This window comes from Pinus tabuliformis, chromosome 6 (genome assembly GCF_031772625.1).
Source record: "Pinus tabuliformis cultivar Carrire ecotype Pingquan chromosome 6, CPIR1, whole genome shotgun sequence".
NCBI classification, from domain to species: Eukaryota; Viridiplantae; Streptophyta; class Pinopsida; order Pinales; family Pinaceae; genus Pinus; species Pinus tabuliformis.
Genome location: NC_142292.1, coordinates 316,580,800 through 316,588,256, shown reverse-complemented (window position 1 = coordinate 316,588,256; position 7,457 = coordinate 316,580,800).

The window sequence follows — 7,457 nt, the reverse complement described above, 5'->3', positions numbered from 1 at the left end:
TAATGCGATCAGAATGGTTATTTACCGAAGGTGGGTTCATTTTTTAATGAGCTTAAACACTGGTGGAACATATGCTCATTGCTAGGTTAATTTTTAAACGAGCTTGAACTTCGCATAAAACTGCTCATGATAATGGTCATTGATATTCGATTCACCGTTAACACTATGTTCTTTTGGCAGTCATACTACCTGTTCAATTGCTCCATCAAACTCATTAGAAATGAAAATACATGCTTGAAAAATGAGTTAAAACACTAATACCCTACTTGAATTATGTGAAAAGTAACTTAAAAGTAGTTTTTACCCCTCATTTTACCATTTCATTTGAATTTGGGATTGTTGGAGCTCTGGAGGTGTTTCCCCCCTAGATTTTCATCAGCCGATTCTGGGAGATTCTGTGGATGACTTTCGGCATTTTCTGGACCAGGTAGGAGCTAAACCTAAGCTCTTCAATTGCATTCTTTCCTTTCTGAATTCTAAGCATGTTTTCCTGCTTTTCTAAGCCTCTGGGGTTTGAATAATTCATTTTTCCCCCATCACACCTAGTATACATCAAAAGGTGCGATGCGTACAAGGCTGGCCATTGGCCAGTTAGTATGCATCTCGCCCAATACACAGCTAGGGTGCGATGCGCGCAAGGAGGAAAACTTTTGCACTGATTTTTCATGGAAATTTGGCTTGTTTTTTGCCGAATCAGGATCCTAATTCTTCTCTTGTTTGTTTCTCAGAGATTCATTGGAGCAAAATGGTTGTTACATGGCATGAATGTGAGCATGAAAAAGAGGACATGGTTGCCTTACATGATCCGGGTACGGTAACTGCATTGCGGAACTGCGGCTTGCTCAAGTTCTTCCGCATATCTAGCATGAGGCAACAAATCAACTTGTTGCAACATTTCCTCGATGCATGGGATCCTACCAACCAAGTGTTCTAGATTAGAGGCAAATCCACCCCCTTGACTGTTGAGGACATCTATCTTTTGACCGGTTTCTCGAGGTGTGGTGCCCCTCTCTCACTATCTGGTGCTGCCCATGGGGGCAAATCCATGAGGGATTATATTCACCGATACTATAGAGAAGGATCTCAGCTGAACAAGGACGGCAAGATCAATATCCGAGATGTCACCGACTGGTCCTTGAGGACTATTTTATTCACCTTTGCTAGATTGGCTGGTAGCACGGCCCTTCACTTGGCCAATAGGTCCTATATGCAGTACGCCTTGGAATGCCTTGAACCATAGGTATTCAACTGGTGTGATGTAGTACTTCCGGTGATAAAATAATAGCTTAACAATGTGAAAAATGAAAGATCCAAGAACTTTGGCTATGGTTCTATTCTGACCGCTTTCTCCTTAGAGAAGATCCCACTGATGCAGCTGCAATACATTTCACTTGGTTTGCCACCACTGACTGAGCCATGGATGCAGAGGTGGGTTGACCTTATGGCCAAACATGCTGGTCAATCACAGGTTTCCTTCTCTGATGCCTTCTTCAAGTGGTTCAAGCATCATCAGATGGTTTATGCTGAGTGTTCGTATGCTGGGATGGATTTCCGAGGTGACCCAGATTTGGTGCTACTGGTTGGTGAGCAGTGAGGTGTCATAGGTAAAAATCTCTGACCATATTTTTGTTTATTGTTTTTATAATGTTCTTGTATTTTTTTTAACAGTTTATAAAGACTAATCAAAACTCATGTGTCCATGCAGATATCGAACCAGTGTGACCAACAATGTGCCTGAGAGCAGCAACTATCGTTCTAGCAGGAGAGGCTATAGGGCAGGCTATCCTTCACGATCTGGATGTAGCCGAGACTCTTGCAGTGTTGCAGGATCAGATCGAGGGTCTCACCCTTGGTTTTCCAGATGTGAGGACCGACGAGCTACCTCTGAGATTATGGCGACATACCACTGGTGTGCCGAGCCGATGGACTAGGCTCTTATGCATGATCACACAAGCAATGACTTGTTATCACGAGCACCATTAGAGTAGGGTGACCCCTAGCATTTTGAGTTTTTGGATCATATGACCGATTTTGTCTTGGACACAGAACACTATGTACAAACTATAAACAATTATATATATTTTTGATTTTCGGAGCTTTATTTTGGTTAAGTTATATGATCCTGATGCAAATATTGATGAAATTCATTTCTTTTATAAATGTTGCAAATGTTTATCTAACACATAATTCTCTAATGAATCAGTTAATGTGTTTAAGTTTCTGGAAATGTGTTGATATTGAATAGAATCAACCTGCTTTTCCAAAATCTTGACCCTTAGGAACATATGATAGATAGTTGGATGTCGAACGGAATAGATGCTAGTAAGCTGTAGAATGACAAGTTGTGAGTCTAGCCTGATGAGAAGTCAGCGTATGCCATGCGTGATGACATCAGAGAGGAGATCTATCAATGCGTTGTATTCGGTGATGTTGTTCATCGATCGACCAATACATACCCCTTTGAAACTCACTAACTCACCGCTTGGATAAAAGATGGCCGAAGTTGCAGAAGATAGGTTCTGCGTATTACGACTTGCTTAGTCAGCGTATCCAACAAATGATTCTAATAGGTTAGACATCTACAAAGAGATACAAAAGTGGATTACCTAACCAAAATGATCACTTTTAACGAAAAAAATGTAACAAAAGCATATGAAGAGGTTACTGCGTTGAGTCAAGCATAGTAATGCTTAAGGTACAACCCATTTCGAGGTTGTGATGGTGGAATCCCATCATAATCTACTAACTTGTAGGCTCCTTTTGCTAATACACGCTTAAAAATATAGGGACCCATCCACAAAGAATGGAACTTACCCATTTCCAATTTATTAGATTCCTGGTCATAAACTAAGACCAGGTCACCTTCTGAGAAGACACGGGGTTTGACATTCTTGCCAAAATATGCCTTGAATCATTTCTTATGTGCTTCGTTAGCGAAGGCGGCATCACGACGGGTTTCATCCAGTTGGATTAATTCCAAGAAACGAGCGTCCTCTTCTGAAGTTCCGGGGAGATGGTTGACTGCGAGCTTGAGGGACAAAATTTTGCACTGAACTGGTAAGATCGCTTCCAGGTCATACACCAGCTGAAAGGGCATAAATCTAGTCGCATTTCTCATCGATGTCTAGTATGCCCACAACGCTGAGTACAAGATTAGGTGCTGACTCTGTTTATGGACTCCAAACATCCTTTGCAGCATGCACTTCAGGACTTTGTTGATCACTTCAACTTGCCCGTTAGCTTGCATATAATACAGAGTAGAGCTATCATGGGACAGTCCTAATTTTGCAGCCAACTCAACCATCATGTGATTGCGGAAATGCAATCCATGATCTGTGACTATAGCTTGTGGAACACTGAATCTAGAGACTACGTGATTAAAAAAGAAAAGAGCAGCCATTTCGCCGCTGTTGTTTAATGTAGGCATCGCCTCGGCCTATTTTGTAAAATAATCAACTATGACTATGATATACCCATGCCCCCGAGCCAAGGTAGGGTTACATGTCATGAAATCTATGCCCCATTTGGCGAATGGCCCAACAACAACTACTGGCTGCAGAGGTGCGGGTGGTATTTTGGTTTTGTGGTCAAAGATTTGACAAGCATGGCAACTTTTGACTGCACTTATGCAATCCCTGAACATTTTTGGCCAGAATTATCCTACTCGTAAAATCTTTTATGCTGTAGCATAACCAGATTGATGCCCCCCACATGCGCTTGAATGACAATCATTCAGGATTTTTTCAGCCTCCTCATGGGTGAGGCACCTTCACAGAACTGTATCGATACCACGATGGTAAAGTGTATCACCAACGATCATGGAGTCTTTTTCTTGGTATCGAGTATGTCGTTATTCTGAGTGAGAGGTATTAGACCTATATGTTTGGGTTTGGAGGTAGATGATTATATCTCCATACCACGGATTGCTTGATTGTTGCTTTGGATGTCGAATCATTGGACGATGATGGGAAGTTGCATTATAACTCTGCAAAAACCAGGGCTTTCTTTGATTTGGATTTTACGAATTCTAGATCAAACTCTTGCAAAATTTCTATCCATTTTGAATATTTTCCCCTAAGCAACTATTGCGACAAGATGTAAGTCATGGGGTTGCAATCTGACAAAATGGTAGTTTTTCGAAAGAGGACATAGTGTCGAAATCTATGTACTGCTTGAAGAGTTGCGAGAGCCATCTTTTCAACATAGGAGTACTTGCTTTCTGTATCATTTAAGTTTCAACTTAAATAATAGACATGATTTTCTATTTCATTGTCTTCTTGAACTAAAACCATTGCGATGGTTGTATCTGCTGCAGCGAGATACAGATTAAAGTCTTTTTGATAATTAGGAGCATACATTAATGATGCTTTTATTAGGGATTCCTTTAGAGCATCAAAGGAAGCTTGCGCAACTTCATCCCAGTTGAAGGGCACTTCTTTTTTCAGTAGACGCGTATAACCTTTAGCAAGTGCGACATAATTTGGAATGAACCTCCTCAGAAAGTTTGCTTTCCCTTGGAGTTTCTGAATTTGAAGCAAATTTGAAGGTGGAGGTAGATTGATGATCGCCTAAACCTTACATGGGTCGAGGTGAATTCTGTCCTTTGAAACTACAAAGCCAAGTAAATGAACAGAACAGACACAAAACACACAATTGTGTGGATTGAGTCGTATCTTGTAGTGTCAGCAACATAGAAATATTTCTCTCAAATGCTATGGATGATCGGTCCGCTTTCACGAATGAGCCGGAAGATCGTCGAGGTATTCGTTGAACGATGTTCTTGATGTCATGGAAGGTATAATTCATTGCCCTCTGAAAGGTTGCCCCTGCATTCTTTAAACCAAAAGGTAGCTTGCGGTAAGCGAATGTTCCCCACGGACAAATAAATCCAGTCTTTGATTGGTCCTATGGGTGGATATTTATTTGATTATACATGCAAAATCCATCCATAAATGAAAAGATTTCGCATCCGGCGCATTCATCAATTATCTAGTCGATGAAGGGTGTAGGGTAGTCGTCTTTTGGAAAAGCTTGATTTATGTCCCTGTAATTGACACACACTATAATCGTTCCTTGCTTTTTCATCACAAGAGCAATGTTCGATACCCAATCAGTTAGAGGAACTGGATAAATAAAACCAGCATGGAGAAGTTTTTCAACTTCTGCCTTGATGGCAGCGGCTTTCTTCAAGTGCACCTGCCGAAGCCGTTGTCATACTGGTTTGACATCTGGATACATCTTAATTTTGTGTTCAATTATGGTCGAGTCAATGCCTGGAATTTATTCATATGACCATGCAAAGACATCTCTGAACTTGCCAAAGAGAGCATAATATAGTTCCAGTTCTAAAGAAGAACAATATTTGCCGACATAAATATTCTCTACAACATTTGGTTTGGTCTAGATATTTATGGCGATAGTTTCTTCAATATTGGATAGGTTTCGCTCAGAATCCACCGTATTTACAGTATTTGATAGAAAATAAAAAACTGAAGGATGATTAAGGTCGTTGGAGTAATCTTTGTTGCATTTCAGAAGATGGGAACGATGGTGGTAATCTTCCCATGGCGCCTCCTCTGTCATCATCGACTGAACAATTCCTTTGTCTGTAGAATGTACATGTGACCAAGGATCTAAAGAGGTACCGTATTCCTTAGACCTATCTACCCAAACGCTCGATAAGCGTTGATTTGGGTTTGCCGCCCATGCCAAGAACATTGATTGCTACAATATTTCTATTACGCTTGGAGGCAATACCTGGTGATGATTCATGCTAACATCGTGTTCGGAGACCTCCTGAATAGAAGATACCATATTGCAGGTTCCCACCGTGGCCACTTCCGCCAGATTTTTTGGAGGCGGTAGGGAAAAAGTACCCATCAATGTAGGGTCTTTTAGCAGGCCTACTTCGATATTTTGAAGCAATTGAGAGCTTCCATGGATCATCGGGATGCTTCCCATAACCTGTGAACTATTGGGAAGAAATGTTTGTTGGTCAATGATTCTAATTCCTCCTTGGAAAGGAATAGCAATCTTTCTAAAGTATGTTGACACAATAGCAACCATAGCATAAATCCAGGGCCTTCCCAGTAGGATGTTGTAATCGAGGTTTCCATCGATAACTTCAACATCAATTTCTATTGTTTCCCCCCCAGTTCAACTTGCAAGTTACTTAAAATCCCGTATGGAGTTGATGTCCATCCATCAAATGCTTTTAACGTCATTAACGATCACGATAAGGGTGGTAAGCCTAAATTTTTCCAGCAGCTCATTGACATAATACATGTATATGCCCCGTCATCAATAATTGTTCGCTGAACAGTTTTGTTGAGGGCTTTCACTTGAATGAGGAAAGCAAGTTGAGTTGGTAACTGAGGCTCATATCCTTTATGATTAAAGGCCACAATATTGGAATCCGCTGGGTCAATCCCACCTATTGCTGATAATAGAGCCTGATTTTGGGAGGGGAAATTTTGTAGTACTTCAAGTGTTGACATAGTGGACGACGATTGGGCTAGGTCCTCTACTATATTATAATCCTATGCTACTCTGCCACGAGGATTAAATGTCGATTTGTGTACTACTAGTACCCTTTGGCGGCTTTATCATTAGCTCAGGAATGATGGGTGGCACAACTTCGGTCGAAGTTGTTGTCGAACTACCAGGTTGATCAGTAGCCTTGTTGTTCGATAGCTGTGTATTCCTGTAAACATTATTCCTTGTCAATATCGAAGCATCATTTTGCTGTTTAGAAATGGACAACATAAGTACTTAGGATGGGGAAGCATTGTCGCTAGTAACCAGATTGGTTCTTGGGTTCGGAAACAAATCAGTAAATATCACTGAGGTTTTTGAGTTTCTGAAGAACTTCTTAATCTCAGCTTTATGTGGACAATCTCTTGTCCAATGGTCCTCATCGCATATCTGACATCTCGAGGGAGGTTTCCTCTGCCCAGAGGGGTTTGCAAAAGATTTTTCAGGAGACGACTCATCCTGCTTCTTCATCTTCCCTTTCTTTTTCTTCTTGCCTCCTGGTTGCTTTGGTTCTTTGCCTTTGTCAGTCGACACGTCATTAACCTCCAAGGCGAGAAGTTCTTCATTTGCATTTTGACCAGAAACTGTGCGGGCTTTCTTAGATTTAGCCTTTCTGGTTTTCATGCTTGTTGTACCTATCACGCCATTGCTGCCATGAGAGTCTTTGTTTGATTTAGGAGGAGGAGGAATGGAAAACTCTGGTCTAGGAGCATCAGATATTTTTGTCGTAGAGCGTGCCACACAGAGTATAGATCAAGTCTAGATATTGCGCACGAACAATGACTTGCTCTTTAGTGATGACTCCTCCCGTTGCCACATCTTCTGTAATAGAGGGTAACAATGACTTAATAAACCTTTCAGCTAGTAGCTAATCAAGAACATATGTTTTTACCATTCTATGATGATGTCGCCACTCATGAATA